General features: G+C 41.4%; 1 protein-coding gene across 2 annotated transcripts in view; it reads right to left on the reverse strand.

Annotated features, from left to right (window-relative positions):
* Fhit (fragile histidine triad diadenosine triphosphatase) overlaps positions 1–25,200 on the reverse strand; it is a 1,530,368-nt gene that overhangs the window by 1,482,139 nt on the left and 23,029 nt on the right. For both annotated transcript variants that reach the window (XM_060390944.1, XM_060390943.1), the window contains exon 2: positions 15,053–15,102. The gene's annotated coding sequence lies outside the window, so the exon portion shown is untranslated. The remainder of the gene's footprint in view (positions 1–15,052; positions 15,103–25,200) is intronic.

The raw sequence follows: 25,200 nt of genomic DNA on the forward strand, positions 1-25,200 counted from the left end.
ACTTCAGCAAACTCTATCCACTACAGACCCAAAGGTGGCCCGGGCCAAATGACTTCAAACTGTCAAAGCATCAGCCCAAGAAGTTTGTCTTTCAGCTGATTTTTCTCAGGTATGTTGCCACAGCAATAGAAAGTTGACTAACACAAGGTATAAAACTCAGTATTTCAAGGCAAATCGGTTTGATTATAAAAAGTATCAAATGTGTATTAATTGTCTTAATTTTCTTAGACTTGCAGAACTCTAAAACATAGAGATTATCAATGATGTTAACAGCTGTTGCCCAACTGAGCTTTAGGCACAGCAGCTTGAAAACTTTTCTTAGCCAGACAATCAACAGATATACAAAGGAAAATTAATAATAGTTGTCATTTTAGGCCTGAGCTGCCCATCTTACTATGTAACACATTTTATAAGATGAGTACATTTCAAGAGAGCCTATCCCCTACTGAGAAAGCAAGGAAGGAAGGAAGGAAGGAAGGAAGGAAGGAAGGAAGGAAGGAAGGAAGGAAGGAAGGAAGGAAGGAAGGAGAAAAACTCCACACATATAAAAAGTACAGAAACAAATAGTCTCAAATTAATTTTTTTAAGCTTGACAAATCACCTACTAGGGATAATGTAGTCAAAATTATGTGGAAGAAAATAACTGTTTTTTGTAACAAAAAGAACTAGGGGAAAAATCCCAACAAGTAAATCTAAAAATAGCTACAGTAGGAACATTAGTCTTTCTTGCCTTTTACTCATCAATTATTAAGAGACTATAGCATATAAACAAATACATACTGTGGAAATGCTGCTGTCTCTCTGTTTCTATGATGGGTGGAAACTTTTTTATAATAGTAACCTTGGTAGAAAAAGGTAGGACAAGAGACCTAGGAGAGTGGGGCAGAAATATAGTTTTGTTGTGGGACTGGAAGAAATCATCTTGAAGCCAGGGCCAGTAGGAGCCCAGGCTGTCCTCTGGCCAATATCCAAGTTTCATTTACTTCTACCATCCCAGGCTGTTCCTATAGTCTCTGGGTTCTTTCTCCAGCCTCTTGCTAAATGTAGACCCACTCCAAGATGAACATAACTCTGCCAAGTTGCTCGGAGCCCAATGCTAGCAGTCACAGCAGGCTCGACACTGCCTTCCTGTTCTCTTCCCAAGCTTAATAATTACTCCTGAAGGAAAACAAACAAACAGAAAACAAAACCCTCTTCCTTTGTTTTGATGAATTTTCTCATTCTTCAAAAAGTGGTTCAGGAATAGATTCATCAAAGTAATATTTTTAGAACAAGGAACAAATGTTTTATTTACTCTATTGTGTCTCTTTTCTATAATTGCATGGCTAAATGGTTGGAGTACTCATTGTAGCTGCTAACTGTACCAGGCCTGTTTATGTGTGCGCATTAGTGCATGCTCAGGTGAGCGTTCAATGCAGAAAAACCTGCAGCTGCCTGCTCTACAGCTATACAAGACCAGATGCTTTCTCTGAGGGATAACTATGAAGAAAAGAGAAAAGAGACTGACAAGATGGCTTAAAAGGTAAGGGCACTTAACACAAAGCCTAAGGCCCTGAGTTCAATTCCTGGGACCCACATGATAGAAAGAGACAACCAACTCCAGAAAGTTGTCCACTGACTTCCACATGTGTGCCATGGCTCACTTAAGTAATTGAGCAATTACTGTAAAACAGAGAACAGACAGGAAGCTGGCAACAGCTGTGACCTCAGCACACGTGAATCGACAGTCTTCAGAGCAGTGCTGCTCCACGCTTCAGATCGAGCTTGAAATTCACATATGCCCGGACAAGATGTGACAACTGTAAACCATCACATGTCCCTTTTGCTGTTTCTATGTCTCTGAAGAGTCTATCACTAATACATTATTTTTAAAATAAACTCAAATTTTAATACAAATAAAATTTTGAAGAGAATTCTATGTACTCATTGTAAATATCCAACATCATCTGTATGTGTGTATACATATGTGTGTATTTAGTCTACATATAGTATATAGCTTACATCTTTCCCACTAATAGAAAGAAATTGAAAGACTCTAATATGACTAACCAAAAGCATGTTCTATCTCATATGTCACATGAATTACCATGATCTAAGTGCACACTAGAGAACAAGTGAATTATGCATACACAAATTATCACATCACCGTAAACATGTACAACTACCACGTGCCAAGTAATTTCATGTGCATAAGAAATTCCTAAAACCCCTGTACACATGTTGTCCCTTCAACAAAATTAAACAGTGAAGGGTCACCAAAAAAGGTACATAAGACACAGAGGAATGTCAAGGCTGGGTGCTAGAAGCAAATTAGATTGAGATAAATTGGATGTCACAAACTTAGAAGAAAGAGCAGGCTGTGGACCACTTCACAATTATTTATTCCCAGAATTGAATTGTCTCTAAATACGTGTCACAAAGAAGGTCCTTCGCACTGTTTGGTTTAAACGCCCTTCATCTCTGCACCATCTTTTTTAGACAAACATATCTGAGCTCACAAATTACCCATCACAAAGAAATGGCATGCTGCTAATAGGTCTCTTCATTGTGGCTGACAGTGCAGAACAAATGCCGGTCCCTGAGCTGAGACCAAATTTCTGGAATACTAACTGAGGTTCCCAACGGGGGATGACATTACCTAGAGGTCACCCCAAGAACTCTGGAACAATCTCCTGCATTCTGCTTCCTCTCCCCACAGTCACTGCAACCTGCCATATGCTCCAACTCTCTCAGGGCTTCCTTCTCTTCAGAGTCTCAATTCTCTAGCTTCCCACAGGTTTACACACCTAGCTTTCAGCAAACAGGTACCTATTTTTCAAGGGGGAAAGCTGAGTGATGGGGCTGGCAAGATGGCTTAGCAAGCAAAGTCAGCCTAACAACCTGAGTCCAGTGCTGGGGACTCATAATGTAGAAAAAGAACCAACTCCTGCAAGTCGTTCTTTGACTTCCACATTCCCACGGCGACACTAGAGTGCCCTCTGCCACCCTCCATATAATAAAAAGAACAAATAAATATATTTAAAAAAATAAGTAAGTCCGAAACGATCGAGCACAAAGCAACAGATGAAGGAATGTAAACTGCGCTCTTGAAAGGAGTACCTGCCTGTCTAAGTCATGCCCTCCCCCAACTGTCTGAGCAGATCCTGTTTTGATACCAAAGGACAGCACATGAATCCATCGATACCCCTGTCGTTTAACACAGAAATGACAGGCTCTCCCCTTGCCCTGCCTGGACAAAGATTCGTGACATTGTCTGTCAAAGCAGCTTCACCTCCCAGTCTTGGTCAGTTCACTTGAGTTCTCTGAGCTCCTTTATCTGTTAAACACACAAAGATAGTGCATGCCCATGAGTTGTAAAAAGGACTGAGTGATGAACGCTTTAAAAAGTAACTCCTTGCCTGATTGCCCCAGTTATCAAAGCCTGAGGTGTCAGCTCCCATTTGAGACCAGACCATACTATCTCTGTAAGTATCCATGGAGCTAGGCACGATGGCACATCCACAGGTCCTCCCGGCATGAGGATTCACAGCATCAAGTTTATAAATGCACCCTAAGTATATCCCACACTGTCCATTTCAAGAAGGTCCTTGCACTTTTCATTTCTCACTCTCAGCTTCCTACACTTGTGACACTGTAGAGCATCGCGAAGGATGAGCACCTGCAGCCACAGGAGGCAAAATGTGTGGACCTGATGCCTGGACTGTTTTCCGGACAGAAAGCACTCCCAAATGACTCTACCCAGGGGATGGTAAACTACTTCGACAGGCTGTTGGCCCTCCAAGCAAATGCCCACACCTCTCAGCTAACACCCTCCTCCGGGCAGGCATCTCCCGTGGTTACAGTCACTCATCATGACTGGCTCTAGTCACACAGTGCCTATGGTGTTAAACCAAACGGCCTCACAGACCTCTAGTCCAAGACAGCTGGAAGACACAGACCAACATAAACAGGACACGGACAGACAGGCTGTGGTGCCTTCTCCTTCAGATGGAACAGACCCTGAAACAGATCCTCCTAGCAAGTTCTCCAGAGCCACGGTGCAGGAGGCTGCAGGTCAGAAAGTTTTCCAGATCAGCTTCTGTGGGTGCCTCAAGCCAAGATGCCAGCAAAGTGTAACAGCAGCTGTGGTGCCTACAAGCCAAGATGCCGGCAAGGAGTAGCACCACTGCAGCACGTTCCTGACTCTGAGCTCATGTGCAGTTCTGATTCCAAAAACACACAGTGGAAAACACAGCTTTTTCTGCCTGCCATCACTTAAATGTAGTCAATGGGGATTAATGACAGGAAGGTATCTTTCTGAGGCAGCCATCATACCTCAGAATATCCTACAATAAACACCCTGTGCTTAAACAACGGGCTCAGGTTCCCTTCAAAAGGGAGTCATCACAGTCACAAAACTAGAAGTGAATCTAAGAACTCTCAGAAGCACTGAAGGATTCCGCCAACACAGATGTATTCAGGAGCAACTAGTGGCTCCAAGGGAAATGAGAAAACACAAATGGTGATTTCTAGCATGGCATCCAATCTTCATTTTTGTGATCCTTCGATTCTCAGTTCAAGTATAAACAGACTTTTTCCCCTGAAATAGGAAGAGGATTAAGTAGGCAGGACATTTTCTGAGTTCTGTATGGCAAATGTTCCTGTGCTTTCCTTTTGTAGCATTTATGGATTCATTCTGAAGAAGGGGTAAGCCGGAGCAAAGCAATTTGGCATGCTTGCATTTGCTTTATCAGGACCAGCAAGCACAGACTGCAGGGGCTGCCCCGACCTGAGCTACAAAGAGGCTTCCAGAGCCCCAAGGGGGCTGCTGATTATTTTCCTTACAGGTATACTCAAGCTGAACTATCCTCCTTGCAAAACAGCAAATGAGCTCACTTAAATTATCCTCAGGAAAGTGGTAGCCAAGAGGACAAGCATGATCATTATCATACAAACTTAATTTCTGACCAGCTTCTACAATCACCCTGTCTTCTAGAGGCCAGTTAGGCAGGAGGTTGTCACACACACCTCGGGTTGTATTCAGACATCCCCAGCCTAAGGACCTTTTGGAAAAGCAGATGATGTACCTCCATTTTTTTGTAGGCAAGATCCACACACCAGAACACAGAGCAGCCCTAGATGATGTTTTAGGGGAGCTTTTAACATTCAAAACATAATGCTTAGCTGAAAAAGTAGTAAGTACTACTTTCTCTGAAAATCATATCAACATAGAGAACTAACTGAAAAAAGGTATCCAAAGATAACATAGTTCATCATCTCCGAAGAGCAGGATTAAGAGCAATTTTTATTTTCTCCTCTTTTATTGGCGTGCCTTCTAAATATTATAAAATGCAAATGAATTACTAACATGATAAATATAAGTAATTATAAGAGATTTAAATATGCAGAATGTCATTTACAAAAAGGTTTTCCATTTACACGGCAAAAAAAGCATTCCCACTAAGATAAAACAATGGACTAAGAGCACTGGGGAAAAAGGAGGTCATATCTCAGGCAGCTTCAACCGTCAGTACTTCTTGAGTACGTGCTGCATGTAGCACCCTGTAGTTTGGATCAGTAATCATATAAGTAGCTCAGCTGGTAACCAAGTCTTTTCCATCTTCCAGCCCTCTCCCAGGGATGGAGAACATAAAAACCAACCCTTCACAGGGTTGTGGATCCATCTGCCTGCACTGTAGTCGGCCCTCCTTGGAAAGTCTCTTTCAAGCCTGTCAAGTAGGATTAAGTACAATTAAGCAGGCAGCCAGCCAGGTGTACTCTGTCTGTGCCCCAGGCCACAGCTGACTCCAACAAAGGGAAATGCCTGACCTAACTGAAGTCATGCAGGAAGGAGATTAGGTACATAGCAGAAAGAAGAAACATCCACATACCAGATACAGACAACCTATCTAGCAGCAGTAACTATCCTCTCATTCTCCTTCTGCATCCTAGGCAAAGCCCTGTGGGGACGGATTCCCTGTATCATCTTGAAAGCAGCAATGGTGCCCTAACTAAACACTATTTATGGGTGTGTCATTGTTTCTGAATGAGATTAGCGTTTCAGATGGTAGACTCATCAAAACAAGCTGGCTTCCCCAATGCAGATGAGCACAAACCAAACCCTAAAAGTCCCAAATAGACTAAAGGAAGGAGTAATTGCTGCTGCTTCTGTCCTGCTGTCTGAGATGGGACACATCTTCTCATCCTCATTTGCCCTTGGACTGGGATTTGCACCTCCGGCTATACTGCTCCTCAAGCTACTGAGCTGGGATGGAATGGAGCCACTAGCTTTCCTGGGTTTACAGCTTACCGATGACACAGTATGGGACTTCTCAGCTTTCTTAATTACATGAGCCAACTCCTCATCACAAACAAGCAAATAGATAAGTAACCTGATAGTTCTGTTTCTCTGGATAAGCCTGATGAACACAGGCCCTGGGTTTATCGAGCATCCTCCCTCTTCAAAGCCATACACCCAAGAAAGGGAACATTTATCTCACATCAGGACTAAATCTTTATTGCTTTTAAACAGAGAAAGGATCACTGCTGCTCTAAAATCCACCTTAACAGTTTCTAGCACAGCTTGTCCAGGTCCATTTAAAGCAGGAGCCTCATACACACACAGACACACAGACACACACACCACCTCTAGCTGTGGGTAGCCTTTTCGCCAAAATATATTTTCCATAGACCACAACTTGAGAAGGTACTTGGTAATCTCATTCTATATGCCTGGATCTGACTCGGGAAAGAATATGTGATGTTTCTGGGTGATTAAAGAATCTTTGGCTTTATATTTAAAGACATGAGAATAGTCTCTTTGGTGAGAGGGAGCTGTCATAGCTGCAAAAGGCTAATAATAATAATAATAATAGTAAATAAAGACAGGCAGTCTAAGAAGGAAACCAACACAGTAAAACAGGGAAAAGGGCAAGACATGGAGACTGTGGTGACATCATTGAACCACTAAACTATCAAAACCTATGGGGATACCCTTCAGGACATCTCTTGATAAAATCTCTAACAGGTTTTGTTTTGTGGAATTTCAGATTCAAGTTGGTAAAGCAATTCACAAAATTCTTATGAGTGATTAGCAATCTGTCACCAGATTAATGCTCAGTTCCCTCTTCCTGCAGCACAGTGACAACGATCAAAGGCACCCTGGTGGGTCCCCAGTTGCTTGACACCAGGGAAAACTGAGTTTCAGTTGGATTCCAAACTTCCAGAGCCAGAGTTTTGGAGCATCTTTCCATCAATCATGACATCCAAGAGGCTCAGCAGGTAGACATGGAGGGTGGGAAGATTTTTCCTTTTAATTGCCTTATTTTTAAAAACCATTTCAAGTTGACTTTTTTATTATTTGCAGCCAAAAGCATCTCCAACAATAAATCTATCTTCACATAATTAGCAGGAAATTTATGTATCCGCCTTTGAGCAAAGACTCCAGAGAAAATGGTACAGAGATCCATAATTCTGCCAACATTCTCCCAAATCCTTAAATGATAGATCTTAAGTGATTATTTTCCAAAAAAGAAAGACAACTGAGAAGCTAGAAAAAAAAAAGATGAATTATGGAAGCAGCTGACACTTATCTGAGAACTATAGAGCACCCACCAGAGGGTGAAGCCTCACCTTTTCTCAATGTTAAATCAGGGCAGCATCATTTAGAAACACCAATCTGTTCTGCAGGTCATCCTTCCTGGAAATAATCTCCCTTTCTCATTCAAGAGCTCTAACACACTTGGCCTTAGGGGCGTGTCTAAAGAAAGAGTTATCAAATCCTGTCACCAGTAAGATTTTTTTTTTCTCTAAGGCTTAAATATGTTGAAAAGAATGTGCAGACCCTACAAAAGACAATGAATAAATGTAAATGTAGGCTGTTTTTGCTTTGCTTAAAACTGTCCTTTTCCCTCTGGGCTTGTCTAGGTAACCAACTGCAGGACAGTGGAAATGGGTTTCCTGGTATTGGAGACAAGCTGGAAGTGTTCCTTCAGGTTGTGGAGACCAGCATCAGCTTCCTGGCAGTACTTTCACTGGGGTGGTGATAGGATGTTGGGAACATGAAGATTTTGGCCTTGAAGAGACAGTAAAGAACCCAACCTCTTTTGACTAGGCACAACAAAGCTACATGGCACTGCAAGGGCAAGAGGCTCCAAAGGGTGGCTGCTGGAAGATCGGGGGGCCTTTTCTGGAATGCTTTGTGCAACAAGGGCCCGCTGCACCTTTGCACCAATGACCGCACATAAGTAGAAAGCCCAACTCGCACTGAGTTAGCTTTTCCAATATTTAAAGAGAAAATATAACCAAGAGTGCACCCAAGCATTATTAAAATTGTGTAACTCTTCCCTCCGGAGTGAAACAGTCCCTCCTGGAGGAAGGAGAAGTGATGATCCCGAGATTCACAAAGCTCAGTGACCTTCAAGACTCACAAGGCTCCTTCCCACCATTATGTAAGCAGTAAACAATTGCTTCTGAAGATGGGGCTATGTGAGGAGGCCCAGTGACACCGCTTCTCGGAGTCAGCTCAGCACGGCTGCGGTAACATTTTCAGGGAGATGGTTATCAGGATCACCTGCGGCCCCACTAAGTAGTCCCTAAGTATTCCTAAGGATACACTGAGTTCACTGGTTCACCATACTGATGTGGCTGGACTAGCTGCTTGGTGCTCTGTCTGGGATGTATAGATGGATGTCAGCATTTCCCCAGGAAAAGTTACACCGTGAGAGCCACACATGTAAGATTTCAAAGTTTTTTTTTAATGATGCTTTGAAATCAGAGTGCCAACTCAATTTGTAATTTTGGCTGGTTTGACATGTCCTGAGCTTCTAAGGGACACCACACTCCCAGGACAAGCTCTTCTTAGTCATTCAGCATGCTCACTGCCACACACTTTATAAAAGGAAAGCTAGCTGTGAGAAAGAAGGCTCCATGGCTGATGAACAATACTAAATATTTTTAAACAGTCACACAAAAGGTAATAACAAACTCCTTTTATTTTAATTCCTTTACAAAATGTCACACCCACTTAGAAGAAACTACTTGATTTCTCTCAGTGTGCTGGGGATTAATGAGGCTGGAATGTAAAGGAAGGAAATGCCAATGTGCATGGCACTTCAGATCACTGAGATTCCCAAACAATACAAAAGCATTTCAAGTCACACATGGGATGTGAAGTGAAAATGTTCTTAGAGGGAATAGTCTCTAATAATACTTACCTACTTCAGAGAGTGCTGTGAAGCTCTATTAACACCAGCAGACCACTTTGAGATCTTCAAATAAAATCATGATATAAATGCAAAGTATTATTACTTTAGCTAGGAAATAATTTCACACCTAGGGATGAGAAAACCCCAGGCCAAATTTTACCACTTCTCTTCTTGCCTGATAAACAAGAAGTACCAAGTATGGAGGTGGTGACAGGCAGAACAAAGACATCAGGGCTCCTCTGTCACCGAAGCTTTATATTCTCCTCCATGTCATTTTAGGGAACTTTGAGGGGAAAGTGAATCCTTTAAAGCAAAGGGTTAAAAATGAGGATTAAATTTTCCTTGTTTTTATAGCAGATCAAACAACAAAGAGCAGCTGCATCAATAGCCATCAGGACTGCTTCTCAGCAACGGAGGGTGATGGTGGTAGAACTGGTGATCAACAATGAGCACCATCAACCTAACTGTGTTAAAGGAATGATAGGATACAGAACAGAACTCCTCAAAATCTGCCTGCAGTCAGTCCCTGTGGCCACACTGCCAACACTGTGCTAGGGGTCCAGTTAGGACTTTGAGCATGCTACACAAGAATGATGCTCATGCCTTCCATCTCAGATTAACATAATCACTGAAGTGACAGTATTCATCACAATTGTCCCAATTAAGACTAATAATTCTAGCCAGAAACTAGAAACAACCTACATGTCCCTCAACCAAAAATGGATAAAAAAAATTATATAGTACATTTATACAAAGGAATACTACTCAGCTATTAAAAACAAGGAAATCATGAAACTTGCAGGCAAACAGACAGAACTAGAAAGTATTATCCTGATCAAGGTAACCCAGTTCCAGAAAGATACACATGACAGGAGCCCAGGTTAACATTCTCTGAGTCTCCCATCCCCTGCCCAGCAGATAATAGACTCAGATGCTAAGACTCACAGCCAAGCATCAGGAGGAGCCCAGAGAGTCCTGTGGAAGAGCGGGAGGGAAGGATAGAAGGACCCAAAGGGAACAAGAATGTTTCAAGAAGACTAACAGTCAACTAAACTAGACCCATGGGGTCTTACAGAGACAGAAGCACAAACCAAAGAGCATGCATGGACTGGACCTAGACCCCCTACACATATGTAACCGACGGGCAGTTTGATCTTCATGTGGGTTCCCTAGTAAGTTGAGCGGGTGCTGTCTATGACATGGACTTTGTTACCTGCTTTCAATCACATTGTCCTATCCAGGCTGCCTCGCTTCACTTAGCAGATGAGGAAGAGCTCAGCCCTGATGTGATTTGATATGCAGGGGTAGGTTGAAATGGGAGGACAAGAGGAGGTGGGGGAAAGACAGAGGGAGGGAGGATCGAGGAGGAGATCGGGGAGAAGGCTATGATCAGGATATAAAGTAAATATATAAATTAAAAATAATTTTTTTAAAAGGACTAATAATTCTACAGAGATCTCATACTAGTTGTGCTCTGGACAAACTACTTGGTTTAGGCCTTACTTTCCATATCAATAAAATGAAACATCTGTCTGACCTATCTACTACCATCTTCTTTATACGGTATTAGTAAATATTGAGGAAAACAATATTTGAAACTGTATATTAATTATAAAATATGTTTAACATTCACACACTAAAAGAAATTGCCAACTAGACTATACTTTCTGGCTCAATGTGAAAATAATTATATTATTATAATAATGTAATAATTACATTAGATTTAATTTAAATGTAGATTTAAACTACATTTTACGGCATGACTACATTAAAGGGCTGTGGGAAACAGAAGTGGTAGGAATAGGACATGCCACAGAATTAGGAGTACTGCCCAGAGTCACATAGCTACAAGCTGCAGAACCAAACTACAAGGCATTCTTCCTAACATTTTAGCTGAGGCTCTTCCCAGCTTGCAATGCGACCATGTTACTTAGTCACGATAGAGGAACGAATATGATGTTCCTGGGAGAACAGTAATTAAACACCTTCGTTCTAGGACCTGCACAGAACAAAAGTAGTCAATACAGAAGACATAAGGAAAAACTTACCCATTCCATTCTCAGGAAACCATAGAAATACCAGAGGCCCAAACAATGATGTTTTCGATTTTACACATTAACAAAAAGAGAAAGGAAAAAAAAAAAGGAGTTCAATAGAATAAAAATTTTAAAACACAACAAAAAATATTGAAAAGAGAAATTAAAATTTAGAGAAAAATAAAAAATCAATACAATTGTTTTGTTTTGAGACATTGGGATGAATGAAAGAAAAATCACAGCCTCTTTGTAAGCAAGCCAGAGCCACAGGTAGCCCAACAGCCCAGACATTAAAGGGATGACGTCCCCTTCTTGCCCCTGTGTAGGCAAGCATCCTGCATTGCTCAGGGAAGCCACCATGAGGGACTTCTTTGTTCCAAGCATGGGCATCAGGGGTAGTTCGTCAAACTGTGCCTTTTTGAGATCTGTTTTGGTGACCTGCTGTGAGACGTTTAGAGCTATTATACAGCCTGGAAGAAGGTAACAAATGGTGTCTTCCTTGTAAAACTCCAAACACAGCCATTTAATCTATCTAGTTCACTCACATATGAGCTATAGCTTCTCAAACAGTTAGTGAGATAGACTAACTTTAGATGGCTGAAGGGCACCTGGAGGCTAAGAAGACATGGAGAACCTCCGAAGCCAAGACAGACACGGAGGCCAGCTAACAGTAACTGCTAGCTGTGGTCCCCTAGCTATGGCCGGGCCAGAATGTCCTCCTGGGAAAAAGGAGAAGGCATTCGATAAAGATTTGAATTCCAAAGAATAAGCACGTACTTAAGGAAGCTGGCGGCCCCCCTGAGTGTGATACTGCAAGTGTCCACTACAGCACACCCCCAAAAGGAAACAAAAGCACTGTCAAGAGAAACAGACAGACAACAGAGGAAAAATAGGGAACGGTGTTTTTCTACATTTATCAGGGCTTTCTTCAAAAGTTCCTAGCAGAAAAATCTACCTAGCAGAAGATCATTAATTCCCTAAGAATATAATTTTAGATTATAGTAATTAGTAACTGAGCATATACAACTAAAAGGTCCATTTCCCTAATGGCCACAAAACTTAACCCAGAACATTTTTTGCTTCAAAAAGCCTTGTTTCTCAATTTCTTTTTTTAATTACATTTATTGATGTTCTGTCTGTCTGTCTGTCTGTCTGTGCACATGCCAGATGTAAGTGGAGGACAGGGGAAACTCATGGGAGTTAGGTCTCTCCTTCCACCATGTGAGGCCTGGTGGTTGAACGCCCAGCATTAGGGTTGGGAGCAAGCGCCTTTACATGCTGAGCCATCTTACCAGACTCTTGTTTCATGTTTATTAAATGTAACCTTCTCATTTTATTCCTGATGATAAAGCAAGATTCTCTCTCTCCCCCCACTCTGGTAATTATAATGTTTTCCTTTTGAAAACATTATCCTGAAATATCTTAAAAACAAACAAATAACAACAACAAAAAAACCTAGCCCAGCCCAGCGTGGCGGTGCATGCCTTTAATCTCAGTACTCAAGAGGCAGAGGCAGGTGGATCTCTGTGAGTTTGAGGCCAGCCTGGTCTACAAATTGACTTAAAAACAATGGAGCAGGAACTAGAGGCCCGACCCAGCACTCAGCAGTGCCTGCTGCTCTTACCAAAGGCTCAGCAGCTCCCACTACCCAGGTCAAGTCATGCAGCTAAAATGTACCTGTAACTCCAGTTTGGGGAAAAATATGACACTTTTGGCTTCCAAAAGCACCTATACTCAAGTGCTCATACTCACACACAGACACATTCACATACCAATATAATTAAAAATTATTTAAAAATCAGTTATTAAAAAAAAAAAAAAAAAAAAAAGAATGGGCAAGGCTGGGAGATGGCTCAGCCTATCAGGAGCTTGTGTACAAGCAGGGGGAGCTGAGCTTCAGCCCCAGCGTCTACACTAAAAGGCTGTCAGAAGCAGTCCCATTGCAGGAGAGGCAGAGACAGGAGGATGCCTACAATTGGCTGGCTGGCCAGTCTCATACAATTGGTATGCTCCAGGTTAAGAAAGAAAATCTCAAAAAATAAGTCACAAGGCAATGATGGAAGATACTTAATGCACCACAGCTACAACCTCTGTTCTACACACAGGCACACATGCACAAACTCATGTGCATTTGCACACACTCACAGCTACATGTAAATACACGAATATATAAAAGAATGTACTTTTTTTTTAACCTAATAAATTCATAAGGCAGCTAGTGCTCATGATGAGGGGAGGAAGTGATGTAGCAGCAGCAGCATCTGCTTTTCATGGACCACGACACGTTCCTACACAACAGTCATATGAGGCAGAGCACATGAACCTCCAGTTCACAGGTAGGGAGAGAATAAATACACAAAGAGATGAAAAATTTGTTCACCATCCAATAACCAAGCCAGGACAAATCCCGTGTCTGACTCCAGACCACAAACACAACAGAGGTTCTCACTAAGGCAGAGAACACAGTGTGGGAACATTCCCTTCTCTGGAGGGATGTGAGCACCACGGCTTCACTTCCAATCGCAAAGTCCTCGAGATGCCCGCACTGTCTATAACTCCAAGCTGTGCCCATGCAGGATTAAATGCTGTCCAGTCCTGCCATGTTCCAGGAAGTGGCTCAAGGCCACAGCGACATGAATGACAGAAGAAATGAGAATCGTCTGCATCGTCACGTGGTATTTGATTCACGATGGCCACCTACCATATCAAAATTCCAAGACAGGCAGGCTTCGCGCACCAGAACTTGGTCAGCTCAAAGTGAATCCTCCAAACAGTCTTTATAGGTAATGTTTTAACTATTCAAAAGAGATTTTTCTCCAATTTCTCTGTAAAACTATACTTTATCCTCAAAATGAACATTAAAAACTCAAGTTTGTCATAAAGTTAAAAATAACTTAAAATAGAATGTAAATCAAATTGACTTTTCAGATTTAACCAAAGTGGTCACAGCCATAATGACTATAATAAAAATGACAGAAAAAAAAAAACCTAAAATTGTCAAAAACATAATTGATGATGAAAACAAACGTAAAATTATGGCACACTTCACCCTGGCCACCAAAGACTCTTGATGAAAGCGCAGCCCTATAATTCCTCAGAGTGAATTCTCTAAATTAAAATACTTCATGCAGAACAGAAATTAAACAATGAATCAAAGAACACTGCTGTACAGAGGTGCGCTTATAAATATACCTACAAAAAAAATGAAACAATTACATTTTTCCATGTAAAAACCAAGTCAACCGTACTGTTTCACAGGAGGCTGAGCTGGTGTTTTTTTCTGTTGCTTCGATCTTGGATAGCCACTTCCTGGAACTCCCTCAGGATCCAGTGCAATGTAATCAGCCCCACCAAACTGGAAGGCGCTCTCCATGGCACAATACCAGCTCCTCCACTCAACCACACCACTGACTTCCGTGATAAATTTTATCCAACCCAATTGAAATGCCACTCTGCATTTTATTTTAAATGCTTTATTTGGCCAGCTGTTTTATTTAAATATTGACCAGAGGTGGTACCAGTGCATTCTTTTTCCATCTAGCATTAATCTTAGTAAACTTAGCTCTATTGGAATGTCTTAACTGCTGAAAAGAAGGCAAAAGTCAGCAAACACACAATTGCATTTGGCCACCCTCAGCACATCATTTTATTTCCTCCCGCTCACTGCTAACTACTGCTCAGCACTTTTGCCTATGAGGGGGGACGAGCAGGTGGTTAAGGAAGTTGTGCTGTCAGCTGTATCTTTAATCCAAGTGTTTAAATCTCTGAATAAAAGAAAAATCAATGTGGTAAAGGCAATGTTTGTCAAGGCCATGTAATAAATACACTTACCTTTACGAACTGTTCTCAGTGGAGTTTCCTTCTTTGCTGGGCCTTCAAAGCTACAAAGAGATAAAAACGGAAGACGTTTGAGACTAAGACACCAAATGTTTCCTTTTCGTGTTTCTCAACAGAATTTCCATATGCTGTGGTATGTGGTGCTGGCTAGACATACCATTGATGAAAGTTCTGCCTCATACCTGCCCGAAAGGCCACCCAGAGACGCAGACGGCTTCAGTTTCAATGTCTCCCAATGCTTCCTATGTCAAAATTTAACTTCTCTCACGAGGCATGAAGAGAATGAAAACATTATCTGAATCCGGTTTTAGTGGAAGACATTGAGAAATCATTAGGTGCAAATAAGGTCACTGGGTTAAACACTTGAGGATTGAATTCTGAATCCTGATAACTTCATATAGAGAAGAAAAAGAGCAGATAGCCATGAACAGAACACACACAGAGAGAGAGGGAGAAAATTACAAACAGAGCATGATCCATGAAATATACAAAATTGTGTATATGTACACACATATCTCCACACCCTATCTCTTGGTATGTGGTGATTCACAAAACCGTCTTGGTGTTCTGCCATGTAAATGCTACTGCCAAATGTAGCCCCTAAAACTTGCACCTTCAGAACCACTATCCAAATAAACCTCCTAGATCTGTAAAACTGACCCATCTGCTCCATGGTATTATTGGCAATGAAAACAGGCTAACACAGTCACAAACTGGAACCAGCACATGGTTCTTCAGAACTGCATCCTGCAGACCTCACACAATCTACAGGCAAACCATTTAGGATCTGAACACTTCGGCAGTGAATGGCTTATAAACTGTGGGGTGAAAATCCCATTAAACATCAGGACGGCACATGTTTTCTGAGCAAGCATTTATGTTCTTAGTCCTGGTATCATCTTTTTCCTACGGCTGATTTCTGCTTCCCACGAGACAAGATTATTCTAGTCATACAAGATACCTAAGCCTAGAGTTCAGCTTAGCATTGTTGTTCATGAGAAGGGGTGGCAGAGGCCTAGCCATGAACAGTCACCCTTTCTCCAGAAAGAATTCAGCCTTCTTTTGGAGAAACCCACAGGAAAACAGAAGCTATAACTTCATTTCAAATCAAGTCTTTACTTGATAACTTCTCTGTTTACCAAATACGCACTTGCCACATTCTAGTCAATGAGAGCTATGAAAGCAACTGCAAAATGACAACTGTCAAGAAACAATGGTGACTGAAGGCTTCAGGGGGCTGATCATACCACCCAACATTACTCATAGAGCTGTTCTATGAAATTATTGTAACATGTTTCTTCTATATTTTGTAGCTAGGTTCCCATTCATCCTAAAGCTCCAATAGCTGAGAATGTTAACTACTGATCATTTTGTTGTTGTTGTTCAATATTCTAAGTAATGGCTTTAGATCTTACTGGATTATTCCTGTTCATATTCCTTAATTCCACCAAACAAGCCTTTATCCCAAAGAAATGACCACCAAAGAATAGGCCATAGTCACAGGCAATGCTATAAAACTTGGAATATTAATGCAGGTCCTTCCATAGAAAAGAATTAAAATTTTCTCATGCCCCTTAGTTCCATGAAACACAATAAGGTTAGAAACAGCATAATTTGGGGAAAAAAAAAACAAATGAAATTTTATAGTTTTTGTGAAGTGTGAGAGATTTATGGTATAAAATTCTTTCCACTTCGAATACATAGAGATGCTAAGCAAAATAAAGAATTAAAAATACAAAAGAAAAAGACCAATATGAAAATACGATGTATATAAACTTCCTAAAATGAAAGTTATGAGTCTCTTTGAAAGTACATCAAAATTATACGATAAATAATAGATGATCTAAATTTAGATGCAGACAAATAAAACTACAGACTATCAGAGGCAGTCCTAAATTCAATCACCAAAGAAAAACAAAAAGACATGTAAAAATAGTGTGTTACCATTCATAAAAATAAAGGTAAGGTAGTGATGGTGGAACATGATCAAAGAGCTCAGAGTTAAAAAAAAAAAAAGTCAACAAACTACACTTATGCCAACCACATTATTCAAAAATGGTAGGGAAATAAGGACATTAAACAGATTTAAAAAATGTTGTCTGTTTATAGTAGTTCACTTTTGCAGAAAAAATACTTAAAGATGTAGTTGAGTACAGAGAAAACCATCTCAGAAGGAAAGAGTGAGGAATAAGAAGCAATGGTGACCAGAGAAACTCCACTGAGCTGGATAATCAATATTGAATATTAATTATAATTCAGAATGTAAAGAAATAATAATCATAATTCTGGTTGAAAAAAAGGGGAGAAACCAGTGATATGCCTTAGTCAAAATTACTATTATGATGAAAAACAATGATCAAAAACAACTTGGGGAAGATGCTTGAATTTCATTCAGAAGAGGAAATAAGAGACATCTGAAGGAGATGGAGGGAGGGAGCTGGGTGGGAAAGGGGGTGGGGAGGGGAACTGGAGTGGGGATAAGATGTGAGGAGGGGGTAGGTTGGGAGGAGGACCCAGAGAGAGAATGGAAATCAGTGGGGGAGGAGCATCTCCAGGAGTCTATGGGGGTGAACCTGAGACTCCTAGCCACGGGGTAGGTGTGGGATTGGGGAGATGGATCCTGGAGCCACCATCCCTACCTCTACCCCTACCCCTACACCCCCCCCATAGCCAGGTGGGACTTCCAGTGGAGGGAGAGAATACCCACCCACACATAAGACCTTCTACAAAGGCTCCTTTGGCCACATAATTGCTTATGGTCTGTCTCTGAGATTAGCTAAAGTTTGTGCTATAACACATGAGGCTTCTCCTTGTGGCTGGAGGCTCCTCAAAATATAGATGTGAGATTCCAAAAGTGTGTGTCCCAAGACAGAGCCAGGCAAAAGTTACACCTTTTAGAACAGAGGATCAAAAACCACACAATCCTTTCAGCACCCCACAGCCCCCCTCCCCCCCTCCCCGCAAAGACACACACACCTCCCAGAGGAAGGCCTGTCCATCACACTGTAAAATCACATGGGTGGAGAACCTGTCTGGGGCAAGCACACTGGGGAGCCCAATGGTCCTCACATTCAGTAGCAAACAAGCAGTGAGTGATCTCTTCAAATGGGTCTTCAAATGGGGCAAGAACTGTAAAGTGAGGTTTTCAAAATCCGCTTGAAGGGCCTGGAGAGCTAACTCGGCAGGTAAAGGCACATGCTGACAAGCATGACAACCTGAATTTGCGCCTTGAGCCTCCACAATGGAAGGAGAGAACCAGCCGATACTGCAGGTCATCTTCTGACTTCCACAAGCATGCCGCGATACACACAATCGTGCCCACGCATTACACAAGTATGCACAAATAAATAAATAAAAGACTTTTTTAGAGAAGTAGGCTTTAAAATTAGTCTTCATGGCAGCTTCCCTTTAGAGACCAGTGGTGAGAGATTGTCTTAAACAGCTTTGGTCTCCCTGCAATGTCTTGTGATGGATATGCATACTTTTATCCTAAAGTACAGTGTTCAGTGTGCTTATATTCTCTGGCCTTAATCAGACGTTATGTTATTTAAAGCCTATACCCATTATTGTTGAAACCTGCTTGCTTTGTGCTTTGTAAGCCCCAGATTTTATCCCAACTCCATAACCATTCAACAAAATACTTGATAACACAAACGCAAATGCATCCTATGTACAGCCTTTATGACATTTTTAGTGCCTGAAAATTAATGTGTGTATGTGTGTGTTTGTGTGTGTGTGTGTGTGTGTGTGTGTGTGTCAAGCAGAAGCCAGTCACAACCCAAAGCTCTTGCTCCCATGCCCAAAATACCGATCTCTAGACAAAAGTCAGGAATCGCCTCTCAAAATTCTCCTTCTCTTTGTTTGACTCCCCAATCCAAAGACCTGCACTCGCACTACCAGGCAAACACTTCCCCCTCCAGCTGCAAGGCTGCTCTACCCACTATTCACCCCAGCCTAAACTCAGCACACTCAGTTCTAGAGCAGACAGCATCTACACCCTTCAGATGACCTTCTGCAAGACAGAAATTAGATTTAAATGAATCCAAATAGGTTTGGGCTTCAGCTGCTCCTCAAAGAAATAAACATGGAACCAAAGCTGAACAAGCCAATAACAGACTGATTTATCTCAGTGGTTTCTCACAGCTTTACAAACCCCTCAGTCCATGGCCCAGTCCCAAATTCCTTAAAAACCGATCTGAATTTAAAGAAATAGCCTTCCCAAGTATACAGACAGGCTTACTTGAAAGCTATTTGTAAGAACCATCCAGGTGCTCCTTACATAAGGCGAGGTGGCCTGGAACTGAGGCGACGTTTGCTCTGCTGTCGCATTCTGAAGCTTCACCTGACTTAACTGTCATGTGGAGGGATTGGTTATTGACCTTTAAGTCTGTAACAATTATCTACATAGCTAGGAAAGAGACTGTGCATTCAGGTACAACAGTGAAGACACTGAATAAATTCAGTGCTCATTTTCATTTTTATGCTACATTCACTGAGCTCTTCCTGCAGACAAATTACTGCAACGGTCTCTCAAATGATAGCCAATTTTCAACTAAGAGAAGATTCCTAAACCACCTTCTAAAACCTTTTTCTACATATCGGTAAGAACCAGGCAGCTGGAAAACAGACCTGGTTAAACCACCTGATGATAAATGAACATTTTTTAAATACATAAAATTCTTTGACAATCCACAGAGTGATTTAAAGACTCACAAGAAATAACAGCAAGACCCCCAAACCTGATGTTTTCTCCAATATAGTCTTAGAAATTGTATTTGAATATATGTATACACTCAGTGTGAGGTATTATGAGCCTTTGTGAGACTTAGGCAGACTTTAGGGTGCAGAATAACCCTCACCTTTGTGATTTACCTTATAGTGTAAAAGTAAGTGAAAGCCCTTCCTCAGTCCTTAACTTCAAGAATGATTTGCTCTATGTTGTGGCTATGTCTTCTAGAAGAGCATCTAGCAAGGAACAGGTGCTGGGCAAAGCTTGCTTAATTACAGGGTATGTTTTTGCTACTGCTAGTATGCAATGATTTGGAATTCTATGGTTGCTTTTTGGATTTGTGGTTTTGCCAATTCTATTTGGAAGCTATGGTTGCTTTGGGGATCTGTCCTTTGTTTTCACTCATTCCTTACTTTCTCATTCTTTATATTTCAGAGTTTCACAAAACAGAAAGTGCTTTCTGGCCTGAGGCATATACATGTATAACCCCCCCCCCACACACACACACACACACATACATAGCACACACTCGTCACACCTGTTCGATACTGTCATATTTGCTAGACATTGCAAAAGTAAATTTGCCAAGCAGCATGAGATCTGAAAATCATTAAGTGACATCTGAGGAGCAGAATACCAAGCGCTCAATAGTTACCACCTCAAAATTTACAGAACTCTAGACAAATCAAATTCTATGAAATCTGGGGGAGCATGACCTGAGCTGTGTTGAGGCCCTGAAAATGGGAGGTCAATGAATTTGTCTGACCACCAGACAGGACTAGAACATACTGACCTAGTCCCAGGAGGAAACAATGTGACAATGTGACATTTGCACAGGGTTGCCCTAACATGCCCCCAGTACATTTTCTTGGAACAGGATGACATTTCAAGTCAAACAGCTCTGCTCCCAATAGCCCAAGCCCTCCCCCAAACTCTACTGGTCTGAATTTGAGAAAAGGAAGTTCATCGTTAGAAAAAACTGGAGGGTATGTATGCAGATACAGGTTTAAAATAATCTGTTTTTAAGGGTGCCAAGCTAGACATTCAGTGTATTATGCCCATTTGTTACCTTCCTGGCACTTCTTAAGCCTTAGTCAAAATGCTTGCTCTCATTGGAACACATTCTTCCTCCTGGATTCCCACACTGGATACCTTTCAGGACAATCTGTGTAACCAAGAGGCAGAGAGAGCATCTATGAGCGGTCTCACCACACCTCTGCTGCCCAGACTGCTGTCCTCATATAAGTCAGTCCAAGGACAAATGGTCACTGCTATTACCACAGCCTCTGGCCTTCCTGGAGTCACCTTTCCAACACAGAAAAAACTGGAGATGCTAAGAATTCCAATTCCCTATTTTGTTACTATACCTGCCAACTCTAACCTACATGTGACTTGGGAAAGCACCCTTGGGCAAAGGCCCAGAAGAGGGGACCAACATCTCCCAGAATGACAAAGGCCTAGGGTAAGTGTACCTCTGCCACACAGCCTGTGTGTAACCTCCTGAATCGGCACCCACACTGAGCTCGTGGTGCCTGTTCTGCCAGACCCAGCTCCACTTCAGGATCAGGAAACAGTCTGTGCAATGCCTGGCTGCTGGCCAATGGCCCAAATGGCCCAGCTACGTCACTGGAAAAGGGAGTCTGCATGTGTGCCCTCCTCTGAACTCTCCATCTGGAAGATTCTCTGGCCTCCTTCCCTCTCATTTTTAATCTGACAGACACTGCTGGACAGGGACACTCAAAGCAGACCAAAGTTCATCTTCCTGTCTCTACTTCTCGGCCTGTATAATCACAGTGGCAGAATGAGGCTAGCATGGAGCAGGATGCCAGGAACTAAATGAGGGTCCCTGACCACTGGACCACATCAGTCCTGCCTTCCAAAGTCTTAATTAGCCCTTCTCTGCCTGGCACACCTATTTGCCTCTGGAACCCATGGAGGTGGCAGGGTAAGATGCCATGCTCACAGCAAGTATTCAACAAAATATTGGTTGCGGAAGGCAGTCAAAGCCTGTTGGTTCATGGTTTGGCAATAACATCAGTTTGTAAGTCTGGGTACTGGCAGCAAGATTTCTGCTCCTGGTTCTGATGCAGGCAATTCTACCAGCATTATTCTGAGTGATATTCAGCCACTAGCTCAATTTGGAAGCAAAATGATCTTAACAAACAGAGGCAGACTTGACAGACAGGCTGCTGAGCCTGGGGACCAAAACACAAGATGAAAAGCAGAAGACAGAAAGGGTATACAGCAAAAGAGGATAGGGAAATGCTAGACAGACAAACACAAGTGCAGGGCTAGTCGCCTCCATGCTAAGACTCTGAAGTAAGCTTCAAACATAACAACAGTTAAAGCAGGGGCAACGAGAGGGAAACCAAGTAAAGGGAACAGAGAAACTCCTCTTTGGAATTCTGATGACTAGACAGACACAGTGGAGCAGTACACAGATTCAACACTAACATTTGAGAGGTTTCCAAAGACAATGAGTCTCAATTCTGTCCTGTTTTGCAACTCTTGAACTTCAGTGACATACTGAAATTTGCTATTTTTCTAAAAAGGACATTGATAAATACAATGGAAAGTCTGAATACATTTCCTCTCTGCATTCGTTATTATCTCTGGCCCTTATCCACAGGCCTATTGCAGACTAAATTGGATTTTGGATCACTGGTACTGAGGCACTGCAATTAATTAACAATAGAAACATAATATTTATATCCAGGCCTAACAACATCTGACATTTAAACTATTCTGCCAGTCGGGCAAATTCCATCCGACAAATTTTCATTTTAATGAACATGACAGACCACAGTTTACTTGATGGCCAAGATGCAGAAGTGAGTTGATTTCTTGGCCTGTGTTTCCAAGGACTGGCCGCAGGAGCTGGGCAACTGTCAGAATAATAGAAAGACTTGGTCCCCAGCTCCACCCAGACAGACCAAGGACATGCCTGTGACTCTTCTAAAAAGACTGTGGGACAACACTGTCCTGGTTCCCTACATGTGCTCAAGCTTAAATGCTGCCCTTTATGACCCACTGGGTAAATGTTCTAGCTCTGGGATACTGACATTTTCTTTGGGACACTAAAATCCTTTAGTCCTTTCTAATTAAAAAGTGACAAACGTTTTCTAAGGCATCTAATAATGTGCAAAATATACAAGAGTTGGATCTGACACAGCTTTTTCAATTGGCACAAAACTGGCCTTCCGTATTTTGCCAGATGGTACATCTCAGTAAGTCCTCAATTCCTGACTCAAGTGAGGGGCACTGTCACTATGATGCTGATGCGGAGATGCTCTTAAATGTTATCTTATTTTGAATTATGCTAACACCACAGACCTAACATTTATTCTTGCTGAAACTTTCAGAGCTTAAAGAAGTTTGTGTCCTTCTGTGACTCACTAGCCATGCTAACAGAAAGATGGCACAGATGAAGAAAAAGAACCCTACCCCATAAAAGCCATGTAAGTTCTAATCCCCAGTGTCTACTCACAAGCTAGATCAAGGGCATATCAATGTCAAGGACAATGTCAGCAAGAAGATCTCCCAACACAAAGTTCTATTGCTCCTCTCATGGCTGCAGGACTAAAGGAAACTGAGTGAAAATGGTGTGAATTTATCTACAGCCATCTCCACTAACTACTCTCCATGTATGTACAGGAGACAAAGATGAAACATGTAACCACACATTACAACATGGATAAAGGTTTCAAAAACATGGAAGCAAAGTAAAATAAATAGATAAATAAATAAATATAAAAACTAACCGTGAATAGTCCAAACAGTCCAAACAGTCCATTCCTTTTTAATGGAAGCACAATATATTTCTAGCTCATGTATCTAGAACACCATTATCTCAGTTTTAAATGTCACTGTATATGAAGTAAAATAAAAGTGCATTTTATAAGTATTACTCCTTGAGAATATGGGTTTTGCTCCTGAGCCACAATCAGCATCTGAAATATCCACCTGCAAGCTAGTGATTCACCCTCAAGCTGTATATATATATGGTCAGATGCAAAACAGTAATTATATTCCATGTCACTTTTACATATAGTCAAGATAGCAGACTACTAATTCCTGAAAAGATGAAAGCATTTCTTTTATACAACCAATAAAGAATCAATAAAGTATTATTCAAATCAACAAAATTCTGAATACGGACAAGTACAACAATTTCTGATGTACACACTATAATTACCATTATGAAGTCTCTTGTATAATGAGGACAAGGTAGTTACTCTTAATGAGGCTTCCTAAACGTAGGTCCAAGGTCTGCAACGTGTAAATGGAAGTTTAGGGAGAAACACAGATCCCTCTCCCTCCTCAGTCTGTGAGCTACAAAACACAGTGGCATATGACAGCATCCACAAGGGAAACAGCATGAAAGAATCGATTCTTTTTTGGCAATAGTCAAAATATCTTTTAAATATCAGGTATGAAACATTTTCAGACCACCAGATGCTTACATAATTTTGAAAAAATCAATGCTACGGAGCTGCTACAAGTAGTTTCATGTTTGTTAATGCCTGGTTATATTCTTGAAAAAGTCGAGGACTTACAAATCTAAAAATGTCTTCTTGAAAGTCGGGAAGCAAAGCAGGAGTCAGACACGACGGAATGGAAAGTGTTTACCAGAACACAGATGAACAGTCTGTAACTTCACAGTGCCATTGTGGGTGACACGCTCTGAAGTGGCCACATCAAATTCTGAACACTTAAGACCTAACGTGCTTATTGCTGTAAACAAAGACATTTGGTTAAATGAAAGTTCCATCAGAGATTAATGATGGAATTGAAGTGAGCACAAAGTAAAGGGTTATATACTTTCTGTGGTTTCAGTAATAGCTAATCTAATAACCACGAACGGAGGGTTATTGTTGATTCCTGTGCCTCTGGTTCATAAATTAGATCAAGCAACCTGGCAGTTACAGTACTTCAGAGTTTTATTCGACGAAGTGATTTTAAAGCTATCTCAAAATATAACAAAGTCATGACTCGAATGACTGCTGAACTGTACCTTGCTTCTGTCACCGCGTTAAACTTTTCACCGGTGTGAAGAAAAAAAGACCTTCCTGTTAACTAAAACAACTCCATGAGACAGTTTCTATCCACAGGACCAAACCATTTCAACAGCAAGTGTCATTGATACAGTATTCTGTGATACTCTGTCTCACCAAGGCCAAGCTTGTAAAATATAAACCGTAAGAGCAGCCGGGTATTATTTATTTCCTCTGAATCAAAACTCAGAACAGTAGAATTTCTCTGCTTAATGATTTTTCATAGCACATTTCCAATTTCTCTCCAACCGTTTATTGATCTGGAATGCTAAAGCAGTTTCTTTCCTGACTAAAATGTGTTCGGAATCTATGCCCACGGTTCCTTAAAATGTGTCTCCCAGGGACAATGAGGATGACAT

The sequence above is a fragment of the Meriones unguiculatus genome, chromosome 9 (genome assembly GCF_030254825.1).
Source record: "Meriones unguiculatus strain TT.TT164.6M chromosome 9, Bangor_MerUng_6.1, whole genome shotgun sequence".
NCBI classification, from domain to species: domain Eukaryota; kingdom Metazoa; phylum Chordata; class Mammalia; order Rodentia; family Muridae; genus Meriones; species Meriones unguiculatus.